Source organism: Vombatus ursinus, unplaced genomic scaffold (genome assembly GCF_900497805.2).
Source record: "Vombatus ursinus unplaced genomic scaffold, bare-nosed wombat genome assembly UNPS02014807.1, whole genome shotgun sequence".
In the NCBI taxonomy this organism is placed as follows: Eukaryota; Metazoa; Chordata; class Mammalia; order Diprotodontia; family Vombatidae; genus Vombatus; species Vombatus ursinus.
Window position 1 is genome coordinate 43,799,890 of NW_020954585.1, and position 15,691 is coordinate 43,815,580.

A 15,691-nucleotide genomic window follows, 5' to 3' on the forward strand; every position below is an offset into this window, starting at 1 on the left:
AGAAAAAACTTCTTGCAATTACTAAATTTCAATTAGAAAGGAGGAGTAGATAGAATGAGGGCCTCAGAGTTGAGTGGGATCTAGTTCCATTTTTGATATATATACTGGCTGTGTGACCCTGAGTAAGTCATAAGTCTCAAATGCCACAGGTAATTCCATAAGATGGTAAGCTACAGAACAACTTGAGGTTCCTTGTATTAATGAAATCAGACTCAACCAACAAAGGTTTAAGCAATTAGCCAGGAATATTCTCTTCAAACATACACTGTCTAAAACAAAAACATTAAAAATTTTAGAAAAAGTAATCATATTAGAATCAAGCCAAAAGACTATATTTATATAAAGGCAAACATCATTTCCCTAAATTGTTATTATCACTATAAAAATGAATAGGTCTCCACTGCACTGAATTCCTACAGCACCACACAATTTTGTTCTTAACTGTACAATGTCTTGTATTGTTCTCTGTGTCCCACAGGCAAATGCTGCCTGCCCCTTCAAGAAAGAGACCCCTCCCTCAATACTTCTTTCTGTATCAGAGACAGTAATCTTAGAGATGGAACAGAGGTCACCTCTTCCAATCTAAACCTGAAAAGAAATCCTTCCTACAATATCCCCATTAATGATAATCTCGCCTCCAACTGAAGACTTCTAATGAAAAGAGCTCACCATCTAAGGCAACCATTTCACTTCTGAAAGCTCTGTGGGCTAGCTGTGTGACCCTGGGCAAGTCACTTAACCCCATTGCCTAGCCAAAAAAAAAGATAAAAAAAAAATTAAAAAAAAAAGCTCTGTGGGGTGTTTCCTAAATATTTGCTGATTTTTAAAAAGAATAACGTGGAGATCTCATGAAGCATAAGAATAAAAAGCAAGGATTACACCTAACTAAAGATTTTGTATATTTGTCACTTTATTACAGAGATGTCGAATAATGAATCTGTTGCTCAGAAATAAAGAAAAGGAATGTCTGGTTTGAAGCAAAGACACACTAATATTCTGTGATAAACTTTTTCTAACTTCTTTCCAGCTGTTCTTGCTTCAAAGTAAAGTGTTGCCACTTTCATATATGGACATGTTCATACTGAAAGGGGCTAAAAATGGTACTGAGAAAAGCAACTCGAGACAGGTCTGAGGAATTGAGAGGAAACAGTCCTTCAGATAAACATATCAAGAGGATCTGTTTTAAAGCAGCTCAGAAGCAAAAGCACTGAGAAAACATGAGCATGGCTGAACTGCATTACTGTCCACCCAGTTTATTTACATATGAATGTTTTCAGGGTTTTGAAGGCTATAGCTGAGAAACCGTAAATCAAAGGAGTATTTGGGAACTTCAGAAAAACTGTACCTAGATAAAGTATTTGTTAAGAATGGCAGGCACATTGCTAGAGATGCAAATAAAACAGTCCCTTTCCTCAAGAAGCTTACATTCTAATAGAGGACAATAACACATAAAAAGAATTGGGGAAAAAAAAGAAAGAAGGAGTATGGGATAGTATAAAATTGGCTGGAGAATGGTGTGGACTTATAGTTCCAGGAAAATTATGGTGAAAGCTCACCTATCAGAGCCCAATGTCCTGTGAGCAGAGGCCAAGGTTCCAGTTGAGGACAGATGGGAATAATGACCACATATGGCCTGTGTCATATATACAAACTGTAGATCTGGAGATCCTAAATCTGAGTTGGAGATAGGCATTACACAGAAGAAGGCCCTGAATTGAGGCAGATGAAATGACATGATAAAGGAGTCAGAGAAGGGAAGAATGAGAAGACATAACACTCAGCAAAAGAAGGAAGCTGGTAACGGAGACAGACATAGAACAGAGGAGAATCAAAAGATAAAAGCAGCTGTCTCAGACTGAATCAGTTAAAAGAGCTGACTGAAGGCAGAGTCTGCAGCTGCAGGAAGCTCAGTAGAAAAATGAGAATCCTGGTGTGGGAAAAGCTATCTGAGTTTCTCTGTACTGTTCTTCAATGTTATCCACACAGTTTAAGGGCTGAGGACTGGCAATCCCTAAAGCTGATCTGGCATAGATTTTGACCGGGGAAGGAACTTCTAGGAGATGACTGGAAAAAGGAGAAGAGCTGTGTGAAGAGCTGGCTAAGCCCATCTATATATTACTCTTTACTGGTATCTAAGCCCTGGAGTCAGGAAACTTCTGATGGTCTCCACTGCACTGCCCTTTGTGGCCTAAGAAGAAGAAAGCTCCTTGAAGCCCAGGAAGCAAATTTGGGTCACTCTGCAGTTTCCCAGTTTAAGAGAAGTACTTGTCACTGAAAACAACTGCTTAACACCGTTTCTGCACCTGGCCAAGGGCGGCAAGGTTGGAAACCAACACAGTCTTGGCTTAGGGCTACTGTTTCAATGTAAGAATGTAATGCTGCTCTCTACTCTTAGCACTATTCTCTCAGCATGAGAATAGCAAGGAAGTGGTTTTGTCCAGAAAGAGAGAGACTCACAGATTACTTCTGCAAAACCCCCACTAACTTTCAGGCCTTTAGTCCAGTCTTGAGTTGCCCCAGGCACACGCATTTTTCTCTCCTCTTTCATGTCACTTCTAGTGCGTACCCTTTCCTCCTCTTATCCACAAAGACTGTGTACAATGGTGGGAGAACATGCCCCAAGTTTATGAGTGCAATACTGTGACACTTTGATTATTTCTGTTTTTACCTTTTATTGAGTAAATGTCATGATTAAGAGTTAATGGTACCAAAATAATGCTGTACAACGATCAACTGTGAATAACTTAGCTATTCTCTGCAATACCATGATCCAAGACAATTCCAAAGGACTCATGATGGAAAAAATGCTATCCCCACTTCCAGAGAAAGAACTAATAGAGTCTGAATACAGATCGAAGCATACTATTTTTCGCTTTCTGTATTTTTTTTTTTAAATGAATGTTAAAAATTGTCTTTGTATGTAACTGGGAAAAAATAAAATACTATTTTTTAAAAAAGTTAATGGTACCATTGTGACTTGTAGAAATGGGAAAAACAATGGGAGGGGGGGCTCAGAAGTTACATAGTGACAAGTAGTAGGAGTGTTTCCCTCTCACATCAAAGTGAGCTCTACAAAGGACCTTAGATTAATTTGTAGCAGCATGCTTTGACTGTGACTGGGTGTCTTCTGGGAATCTCCCCCTTTGTTCCTTAATGTGTCAGAGTAAGAGAAGGAGCAGTAGGGGCAGGTACCACACCAGATGCCATGCTTATAAACCACCCTACCCACATGAGTTGGTCAGTGTCATGCCCAGGCTACAAGGTAAAGTGGAGATGTTTCCATCTCATGAAACATGTTGATAAAAAGATAAGTGCAGGGTGGGAGAAGGGCTGGCCTTTGCCCCCACCCCAGCAACATGGCAACCATGCCCATGTAACAGCTAGTATGGGGGACTCAATGAGGCGATTTTGCCCCAGGAACCCCGACTGCCTTTGCCTCATTTTGTTTGCTCTTTCCTGATCTTATGTGAAAGAGTATCCATCCTGACATAGATGTGTCCGGTCTTAGAGGTGACCTGGTAAGTTCAAGAGGAATTCTATAAGTCCCATTAGGTCAGACTTCAATTATAACTGGAGAAATCCTTAGCAACTGACTTTGGAAGGGACAGTCATCAACAACAGGACTGTCCGAAGCCTCCCCCTCGCCTCCCTTAAACCCAGAAGACACGTAAGCAGGGGTTGTTTGGACAGTGCAGAGCTTAGGTGAAACATAAAATGCCTAATTATCAGTCCTACAAACTGCATGTCATTCTGATGAAGCTGAAGTATCAGTTTCTGAGCAAATAACAAGTAGTTACAAAATAAGTTACTAAATGCTGCTTTAAATTCTTCAGTTGATGTGCACAGCAAGTTTCATATCTTCAACATTTATTTTGTGTACAGATATTAATTACTTCATAATAAATTATCTCCTACCAGATTCATATTGTATTCAGAATTCTTTTTTACCACTTTTTGGAGAAATCCTAGAAGTGAGCCATAACACATAAGCTATAAGTAAAATTGTCCCTGGGGCAACACATTAAAGGTTTAAGGAGTTGAAGAACATAAGAACTCAAGACACCAAGCTTGCCAAGACAGAACAGAAAGTGAGCCAGCAGCGTCCTCAACAGGAAGACACAGATAAACTTTTAAAGCTATCAATGACTCTCAGAATGAAGAATAACTTCTCTGGTATGACAAAACAGGGTTTCTATTTATCAAACTGTTTTCCTCACATAAAGGAAACAATCAAGATTAACTTTCCAAACTCAAATCAGCTAGAATATATTTGGATGCTGTATTTTACCCTCAACAAAGTTTTCCTTGATTGAATTTAAGCATAAAATCCACAACAGAGTAGAAAATATTACTTACACAAGTATAGTCTGAAGTGTGATTAATTGAGCAAGCAATAATCTTTCCAATATAAAAGAAGTAAGAATTGTACAGAAACTTAAAGGCTGAAACACAAAAGACTAACATTTTCTGCTAGAATGAGAGGACTGAAAAACTTTTTTAAAAATTAGGCTGAAAGCATTGTACAACATAGGACTATACTCATGTAAAGGTGTCCCAACAAATCCTGTTGCATGAATGTTAAACTATGAAAATAAATCCTAGTATAACCATCAATAAATCCCATTGTTTGGCCCATCTCCCATTTATAAGACTTCTACTACAGCTTAACAGAACCACTCTCTCACTTAACAGATAATAAAACTAAGATGGCTGGTGGCAGTCCTGATAGAACTGAGGGCTCAATTCCTACTCCAGTGTTCCTTACAGTATGGTAAAGGGACTATTTTCATGTCATAATAAACAATTCTCGCAATTTTGGAATGCCTTTCTCGCAATGAGTAGAATTTGCAAGTTATGGTTTCAGTAAGGCATTCTTTCTAGCTGGGAAATTACATAGTAAAAATAACTCATTTTGTCCTTTGATTTTTTTCTGCTGGTTTGAGAAAAACTACAGAGAAACTTCCTAATTTCTAGAGGATGCTACTACTAATTTTGTAATCGTATGCAAGTAATTTAACCTCTCTGGCCCTGAGGTTCATCATCCATAAAAAGAATTAAATAAGGGGGCAGCTAGGTGGCACAGTGGATAGAGCACCAGCCTTGAAGTCAGGAGGACCTGAGACCTCAGGAGGGCCTTAGACACTTGACACGTACTAGCCGTGTTACCCTCAGCAAGTCACTTAACCCCACTGCCTACGCCTCTCCCACCCCAAAATAATTAAATAAGCATTTATGCACCTATTCTACACTGGGCATTGTGCCAGGTCATGGAGAAAGTCAAAGTCAGAAACTTTAGATAGATTTTTAAAATGTCATAGAATTCCAAGTAATTGATGGTAATTGGCACTAATGTTAATAGTTCCCCAAATAAAGGAGCTCAGTAATGAGAAACTGCCTGATGTCTCAATAATATTCGGGTCACTCCTCTACTTCTCTGTTTCCTGTGTCTCTATTCCACCCTCCGTATTTAGTCAAAAACTATTTTTTGATCATAAAAGTTAAATCCCATTACAGTAATTTTAAGAGGGTTACTAAATTCTTTATAGTACAACTTTCTTATATTAAGTCTTCCTGGAATAAATGAACTACTGAATGGGGTTTGAAAATCTAATTCATACAAACTCTGGGAGCAATGGAATTAACAGTAACATAACTTAATCCTTTATGGTCTGCATTCTTCTATGAGTTTGATGTTCCCACTTCTTCAGATTTTTTTTCTATTTAATTATCCTTATTTGTGTCTAAACCTTTCACAGGCTTGGACTGTGCCCTGGAACTTAATCAATGACTTTTTTAGTGTGAATATTCAATCCAAACTATGAAGACTTCATATTTTCCCATAAAAATTCCATAAAGCTCTATAAAACCTTGAGATTTTTTTTTGGCCTTATCTTTGGTGCTTCAAGTTACCTTTGCTCCTTTTCCAATCGTATTTTTGATAACTACGTTTACGCCATTTCTAGACCATAAATTATTCACTACTGGCAACCCACTACAGCACAATGCACCCCCCAAGCAGTTTACCATTAACCTTTGGATTGTTTACAATTCTAATTCTTTGGAGATCAGTATGTTATACTATTCCCTCTAATAAAGAACTACCAAAGAGAGTCCTGACTTTTGTGGAACACTCCTTAAAAAACAATCACCATCTTTCTACTGGTCAAATAACTGCCCTCCATCTAACCTTTCCACTGTCCCCGCTGGCCATTCTACTCCTGAGTCTGTTCTTTTGGAAGCTCCCTGCAAATACCAAAACAAAGCTCAGAGGTGGCCTCGTGCTGGAGTTAGGAAGAACTGAATTCAAATTTATCTTCAAATACTTAACTAGCTGAGTAAACCTGGGCAGGTCCCTTAACCACTGTTCGCTTAGGTTTCCTCATCTGTAAAATGGGGATAACAGCACTTCTCTCCAAGGGTTGTTGGTGAGGGCAAAATGATGTAATATTTGTAAAGTGCTTTACAAACCTTAAAGTGCTATATAAATAAGTTCATTATTATTATTAATATTTTAAAGATAGATAATTAGTAAGAAATGTGGATGACAACTGTTTCTTATGCAATTTCAAGATCATTTCCTCCTACAAGCATTTTGAATTTCCATTATCCATTGTTCTTTAAAACACTTTCTCAGTCTTCTTTTATACTTTCAATATCTCTATCTCAACTACCACTGTTATTTCTACAAATACTACAAAAACCTTTAATGAAAAAGGAGGAAATAAATTCAACTAAAATAAAAATTCAGTTTTGTAACCTATAATGCAGCAGTCTTGAAGGTGAAAAATGCTTCCTGATGAGGAAAAGAACCCTTGTCCCTAATGGACAACTTTTAAAGATAGAGTAAGTTTTTCCATTATAAGCAACTATGCTCCAAGCAGTAATTAGTAATTGCTATCAGTATATTTAATGGTTAAGAGTCAGAAAAGGTAAGCCAGGGGGGCTCTAAGTTAAATCCTAAAATGGTGAGTTCTTTTGATTCATATCTGACCCACCCAATTCAATTGCTAGTTTTATGACACACTTTGAAACATCTATTATGGTCAAGGACAATTTAAAAAAATAATTTATTAAGTGACTACTATATGTAGAACACTGTGCTAGCCATCTGGATGGACACAAAATTAAAAAAAAAACAAACAGTTTTTAGGTGACGATTCTGATAATAGCAGTTAACATAGTGCTTGAAAGTTGCAAAATTCTTTAAATACATTCTGTTATTTGAACCTCAAAAACATTCAATGAAGTAGATGCTTTATTTTATACTTACAGATGAGGATACTGAGACAGAGGAGAGGTTAAGTGACTTATCCACAGTACCGCAGCCATTATGTGTCTGCAGCACAATTCACACCAGCACAATTCACACCAAGGTGTTTTGGTCTCCAAGTGCAACACTCTATCCACGACACCATCTAGCTACCCTACCTTCAAAGAGCTTGCCTTCAAGTAGAGGAGTATGACATGAGTAATTTTAGTACAAAATAATACAAATTACTAATTGATAAATGGTAAAAGAGATGAGCTAGCAGTAAAAAAAAAAAATCCAAGCTATCAATAGCCAAATGAAAAATATGCCAAGTCACTAATAATGAGAAATGAAAATTAAAGAAATTCACACCTATTAGGATTGGCAATGTTGACAAAAAGGAAAATGATGGATGCAGGGAAGGGCACTTAGAAAACAGCCACACTAATACACTGCTGGCAGAGCTGTGAATGATATAGCCATTCTGGAAAGCAATTTACCCAAAATGAAATTGTGCATATACCATTTGATCCAGAAATACTGCTACTACATCTGTGCCCCAAAGAGATTAAAAAGAGAGCAAAGGGACTATATGTACATAAACATTTCCAGCAGCTCTGTGGTGGCAAAGAACAGGAAAGTATGGACGTACCCATTAATTGTGGAATGGCTAAATAAATTATGTATGTCAAGGTAATGGAATACCAAAGGAATGGAATGCTGAAGAAATAAAAATGGGATGGTTTCTGAGGAATCCGGAAAGACTTTATGAACTGATGCAGAGTAAAATGGGTAGTACCAAGGAAACAATTTACATCACAGTGACACTATAGAGATAACTTTGAAAGGCTTAAGAATTCTGAGCAATGTAATGACCAATCATGATTCTAGGGGGTTAAAGAATAAGGATATCACCCGCCTCCTAACAGAAAGGTGATGAACTCAGGACACTAGATGAGACCCTTTTTTGGACATGGTCAAAGTGGGAATTTGTTTTTTTTTAAACTATGCATATTTATTAAAAAGGCATTTTCTTTTTTTGCTTTTCCCAAAGGTGGGGGAGGTCAAGAAAGAGATCTTTGTTAATAAAATAAAATAAACATTTTAAAATCAAATAATGCATTGGATAGAGCACAAAGGACAAGTGCTACCTGGGAAGAGCAGCGGAAGAACAATCAATACTGAGGGGTCTGGGAAAGGCTTCATGGAAGAGGTAATACCTGATTTTGAACTTTTCGGAATGGGGAGGAATTAAAAAACTGGAGGCAGGGAAAGAAGAAGAGGATATTCTAGGCATAGGGATGGATAAAGTACATGTATAGAGATAGCCAGCAGTTTAGTTGACCTTGAATAATAACAGGTAGCATTTATATAATTTATATAACCCTGCAAAGTGCTTTACATATATTAACTCATTTGATTGCCACAGCAATTTTGCAAGACAGGTGTTGTTATTACCCCCATTTTATGGATGAGGAAACTACGACATAGACATTAAATGACTTGGCAAGGAACACACAGGACGTTGTGATGGGGACAGGGCATGGCTACCCACTATCCAGTTAAGGATTACAGATCCAAGGTAGACTGAAAAGGGAACGTCTTATAAGGGTTAAAGTTCCAGGGTACAGAAGCCCTGAATTTAGTACCTAGAAAGGAGGAAGTTTAGAAGCAAGCAGCAAGGGTAAGGCTTAGACCCCAAAAGAGCAGGGTATAAGTTCCAGCTTCGTGCCCAGTCTGAAGCCTACAGAGCAATAACCAGGGCAGGAATCCAGTTCTTACTGGACTGTAGGGGAGCCTACAATTCTATCACTATGAACTGACAAGAACCTATCAGCTGGCTGATAGGGGCTGAATCTAGCAGCCATCTACAGCTAGGTCAGGAACTTCCAGAGGCTAGACCAGAAAGATAATCAAAATTTTAAGTTTTTAGAAGGAAAAATGGAAACAGGGCAGGGGTGGGGGGGCGATTGGGTTAAGTGATTTGTCCAGGGTCACACAGCTAGTAAGTGTCAAATGTCTGAGGCTGGATTTGAACTCAGGTCCTGACTCCAGGGCCGGTGTTCTATCCACTACGCCACCGAGCTGCTCCGAAACAAGCATTTTTAAGCACTTTTGATATGGAAGGCACTAGACTAAGAACTTTTTAAATATTACTTATTTAATCCTTAATACAATCCTGGGAGACAGGTCTTATTCTTAACCCCTTACAGTTCTGTAATTCTTACCCTTGTAATTACCCCTATAATTCTTATAGTTGAGGAAACTAAGGTTAATAAAGGTTAAGCGACTTGCCCAGGGTCACACAGTAGTAAATTTTAAAGGGTTTTCTAGACTACAGGCTTAATGCAATGCTCTATCCATGGTCACCACCTGGTGGTCTCTTTGTCTTGGACCAGATCACTTTGGAAGCACTGACAGCTCACACATTTCCAGTCTGTCCCCGAGTTCCTAAAATAACACAACATTCAATATTCCAAAAAAGTGCTGCAGAGCTCAGTCCTAACATCAAATCCAAAGTTAGGAAATGGACTAAAAGGATGAGCAAACAAAAACAAAATCCCATCATAAAGAGTTATTAGGATGGCAGGAAAGCTCAAGACACAAACCCAGAAGAAAATGACTTAAAAATGTCTATAAGCCAAGCCTCAGAGAAAAACGCAGCTTGGATACAAACTCAGAATTCTAGGAAGAGATGGAAGCAAGAGTTAAAAAAAATTTTTTTAAAAAAGATTTTATAAATGAAATGGAGGACAAAAATTGGAAAAGAAATAAGAGATAAGGAAGAAAGAATTGGAAAGGGAATTAACATCTTGGCACAAGAGATACAAAAGCTTGCCCAAGCAATAAACTCTGAAAATTAGAATCAACCAAACTGAAGCTAATAACTCCATGAAACAATAAGAAATATTAAAACAAAGTCAAAAGACTGAAAAAAAAAGGTATCTGATAGCAAAAATAACTGACCCAGAAAACAGACCAAGGAATAAAAATTTAAGAATCATTTGATTATCTGAACACCACAAACAAAAAAGAACCTCAATATCCCATTTCAAAAAATCCTTAAAGAGAATTTTTCAGATAATGTAGAGCTAGAAGACAGTGGAAATAGAAAGAATTCTCAAGTCATTTCCTAAAAAAAAAAAAAAAAAAAAATCCAAAATAAAAACTCCCATTCAAAAGAAAAAGTATTTCAAGAAGCCAGAAAGAAACAATTCAAATACCAAGGAACCACAAGAAGGATCACACAAGATTTAGCCTCTAAAAAAAGGAGCAGAGAATTTGAAATATGATATTCCAGAAGGTAAAGGACATGGGCTTACAGTCATGAAAAACTTAATCAGGAAAATCGAATATAATGCTATAAGGGGAAAAATGGACTTTTAATGAAACACAGGACTTCTAAGCATTCCTGATGAAAAGATGAGAGCTGTAGAGAAACCCTAAAGTTCAAATACAAGAATGAAGAGAAACATAAAAAGGTAAAACTGAATTAACAATAAGGGATTGAACAAGGATAAACTGTTTACATTCAAATATGGAAAGATGATAAATGTGTCCCCTAAGAATCCTATCATCATTCAAGGGTCACAGAGTAAGTCTAACAGACAAGGTCTGGGAGCGGGTCTGTTATGTCTTGATTCTCTTATGAGAAGGGAAGAAAAGGAGGATAATCAGGGTGTGCAAGTAGATATCTACCCAAAGAAGAAGGGGAGGGTGAGGGCTGAGGAACAGCTGATCTGGTTAAAAGAAAGAGAGAGAGAGAGAGAGAGAGAGAGAGTGTTGGGGACAGAAATTCATTTTACTCAATAGGGAAATACGAGAGAAAAGGGAGAAGGGGAGAGGAGATTTGGAAGAAGGGTAGATGAAGGGAGGAATTAATCCTAAGCAAAATAAATTCTAAGGATGTTCTTTGTCTACTGATTGCTTCTCTACTATGTACCAACACAATCACGTCTCCCCCATTCTCAAAAAACCCTCACTTGATTAATCTATCCCTACTATTATCTCATAGCTTTCCTCCTCTACTTACTTTCCTCTCCCTTTCTTCTTAATTGTACAGTTTAGTTTCTGACCACATCACTAAACTGAAACAAAACAGGTAAAGAGAGAGCAGACACAAGGTATATGCGCCCCGGAGGTCCAAGGGCCCCCACACTATCAGTCTTTTCATTTCCCCATCAGGTTGCACCCCTTTGGACATCTCCATCAAACCCTCACACCTTGGTACCTTCTCTTCTCCCCCTCCCAAGTTCTTGTTTTGGGGTTGTCTTTCCCTATTAGATTTTGAGCTCCTTGAAGAACAATTTTTTGCCTTCCTTTGTATTCCCAGCACTTAGGACAGTGATTGGACACATGGTAAGTGCTTAATAAATGTTTACCAATGAAGAACCTTGACTTTCTTCAAATAGAATTATTAGAAGCCTCTAATGATATGAATCAAACAAGGTTTTCTAAAACACCAAATGGTGTCTTCTTAGTTGATGCATGGAACAGTCTTCCATTGGTATTGTATATTCATTAACAATAGGCTCCTTGCAGCTGGATGTTAAGGTATAAAAGTCAAATTATAATGGTGACCAGTTTAATTCAGGAAAGAATGAAAAGGAATTTAATGGAGTAAATAGTAGGCAGGCAGTAGATACTCCATTTTGAACAGATTTCATTAATTGTTCTACCACTGGATTAAAAGCTTTCAAAGACAAGTAAGCCCTTCTTCAAAGTTTTTACATAAATACCAACTCCACTCTATAGCCTCTAGGATAGTAAGCATATCATCGAGATCAGTTCTTTGGGACAAAGCATTTGAACAGCCAAAAGAACTAGACTAAGTAGAAAAACTTGACTGCTACAGAGAGATAAAATAAGACTAATAATTCTAAAATAAGTTCGATATTTGATTGAGGAGGGAAAAGATGTTTTAACAGTGGAATGGGACTTTTTTTTTTTTTAGGCTAAAGGAGCAGTAGTTATGGTCTATTAGGTTCTGTTCTTTAATAGGCATATTAAATAGGGTATTTGGTTTTGTTTTAAATAGAAGTTAACTTGAGAGAATTTAAATATTCAATTGGATAAATACTCTTAACAGTTACTTTTACTTTTTTTATCAAGGAAAATAATCACCTCTTTAAACAGGAATATCACCAAGCATTTGCTAAATGCCTATTTGATCTAGGGCAATAGTCCTGGCAATTGTTATAAACTAAGATATACAGACTTAAAATTGAGGAAAAAACTTAAACATAAAATGCTCATATTGTTCTTTATGCCAACATAATAAAAGTCCCATTTAAAAGATTCTATCCGTATCAAAAGGAATGTCTCATCTAATCCAACTAAGAGAAGTATATAATTCTTTACCTTTGACCAGATTGAAAAGGGAATCCTGAGAGGGAGTGATTGGTTAAAAGATTGGTTTCAGGAAGATATTTCTCCAAGAATACATTAACACTAGCATTATTTTTGTTCTGTTGATACATCAAAAACCATAAACAAACAAAGTATCTTTGCTTTACTTTATGGTGGAATTCCATCTTTTGTTTCAGTCTGTCAGTCAACAAACATTCATTCACTATAAATTTTCACAGTTAATATTAAAATTTAAGCTAGAAGTTACTTAGGAGACACAGAATTCCAATTTGAGTTAGGCAAGAATAAAGGTCTGGCTAGGCCTCAAGGAGCAAAAGTTCAATTTTCAGTGAAGGCTATCATCATCAAACCATTCCCACCTCATACTGTGCTGTTCAACTCCCTCAAATGGCCTCCACAAATACTCTAGTAGCTAATTATGTACTATTTATAAACATGTTCACATGTTTTCACAGTGTAATTCCATAATCATCAGGCAAACCTCAATTTAGGCCTCTCATGCTTCACTAGAATTAGAAACAGCAAACACCTAATTTTTTTTAAATGATCTTGCTCAGATCTGCTGAAATTACTGCTGAAATAGTACCTGCAACCCAGAAGAATGTGGCCACAAGTAAATCAGACTTAGGTATTTCTTGTTAAATAGCTAAGTTTCTAGCTTAAGGTATACTTTTGAAATCTTCAAAGATTCTTCATTTTTTAAAAAGCCAACAGAAATAATGACAAATTACAATGCTGTTCTAGGGAATGAATCTGAAAGAAGCGACTTCTTTGCACTCTTTTTCAGCCTTCTCTATCCTTTCTTTTCCTGAAGAGGGATCAACTCATTCAAACCAAAGAATCAGTGATTCAGTCTTACTCAATATAGGAGCAGCTGACAAGTCATTTCTCAATATCCCCTTTCTACTCTCTACCTGTCTCTTATAACAAAGAAAAACAAATATGCAAAATCCAACCAAGTATCTATGTCTGAAAATATGTGCTACATTCTGCACTTGTAGACTCCAACATCTCTATCAAGGAAGGGAAGTGTGTTTTACCATCTCTTCACTATGACTAAGACTGGTCAGTGGAATGAGACTGTGTAGCTCTCTGTGTGTCTTTGGTCAGTAACAACATTTCCAAGGCACTTTTGTCTTCTGTCCCTTATATTTTTATATTTTATATTTTTTCTGTCACTGTTATATTTTTCAAGGAATCACATAATTTTGACATATGCTCTACATTTTCCAGTCAACTATATAATGGTAAAGATGTAGTCTACTGTGGAGTTATCATTGGTAAAAAGTCTACTTATGAGGACAGCTAGCTGGCACAGTGGATAGAGCACTGATCCTATAGTCAGAAGGACCTCAGTTCAAATCCAGCCTCAGACACATAACACTCACTAGCTGTGTAACTCTAGGCAAGTCACTTAACCCCAATTGCCTCACCAAAGAAAAATAAAAAAAATTTAAAACAAGTCAACTTGTTATCTCCTAAATGTCATAATCAGTGATACCCTTAACACATTTATAAATTATGCTTATTTATATATATGTATATATCTTAATTCTATCCTAATGTAACCTTGATATAGATGGAAAAGTAGACATATAGGTCTGTAGTTAGTGTTCTTTCCATCACCTGTTTTTGGTATTAATAATGTCTAAGACTTTTCCTATTCTTATCATCTTACTCTCCCTTAAGACACAATGTGAATTGATCCCTCAACACTCTCACAATTACATCTTGCCTCTCTACGTACAAAATTTGTCTAATCCAGATCCTTTTCCCAGCTTTGCTCTCTTTAGTGTGATATGTATCTCCTCTATAAACATATCTGAAACTGTGATTTTATAATCAAGGTATGGTGTTTCTATGATGGTGTAAAAGAGTATATCACAAAAATATTTGCAAATGTCTTTCCTGCTTTCGGATATTTCTTGTTTCAGTTTCATCCTTAAATGCCCTGTACATGAGGGTTACTTTTGTTATATCCTATACATTCTGTTGTCGCAATGGTATCAATTTGTCTAAAATACTTATTGTTTCTATGATATATTCTAAGACATACTCAGTATAGGAGGATGTTAGTCTCTATCATAAACAGATGTTTAACTGGATCCCTATTTTATTCCAATCAATATTAATCAGTTTGATATGATTCCACAGGGGTGGTGATTATAAGTTCTGATAGTGGGCCTCAGGGCTGTGAAATGCAGATTTTAAGTTCAGTTGCTTAATCATAGAAAGATAACTAGAGGACCTCGTTTTTCTTTATTATGGCGACCAAGCCCAGCATGATACAGGTGACTCGATTACATGGAAAGCCACCACCCAGCTATTTTTGTTGTTCCTCTTTCTCCAGTCATCCCTCTATTGCCCAAAGTGACGACCACAAGTAGCCGGCCAACGAATGAGCCTGGTTGCAGGACTGTGGCCTGTCCTTCTACCAACTTGTTGGGCCATGCAGATGTTATGACACCCACTTATCAGCCTAGCCCAATCAGCCTGCTCATCTGCTTGGTAGGACTTACTGAAAGGTCCAGATAGATCTGTTAAGGTCTGCTCACTAGTCCGTTTGTCAACCAGTGGGATTCTGTATTTTGTGTAGACCCTCCTAGAGGGCCATGGGCAAGGTCTACCAACCAATGAGATTCTGTACTTTTGGTCTGCTTCACCTTTATTGTCCAGGGATCAAGCACTATAAAATTAAGTCCCCGGAGTAAGGGCGCATCTCAGATCATAAGGAAGATTTGAGGTCCGCTTTATTAGAGGGGACCATGGATCCCTTAATAAAGTGCCATTGGCTCAGAGCTCTGCCTAAGTGCCTTTTTTCTTGCGGATTGGACAATTTCGAAAATCCTCCCACTATTTATTCTGTGTCTTTTGCTTAAGTTTTGTTAATTACTATTTTTATTGCACTATATGTCTGAAAAGGAAATTTATCTTGTCTTTTTTTTTATTAGTAATTATGGAGCTGAGAAATATGTATATTCTATAATGTTCCCATTCAAAATTACCAAAGTTCTTTTAATTTCCTCCTACAATTCTTTGTATCCCTTTTACTTTCTTGCTAATCTTTACGAA

At 37.1% G+C, this 15,691-nt stretch overlaps 1 protein-coding gene across 3 annotated transcripts in view; it reads right to left on the bottom strand.

Annotated features, from left to right (window-relative positions):
* Positions 1-15,691, bottom strand: part of USP22 (ubiquitin specific peptidase 22) — a 259,738-nt gene that overhangs the window by 101,586 nt on the left and 142,461 nt on the right. The window lies entirely within an intron of this gene.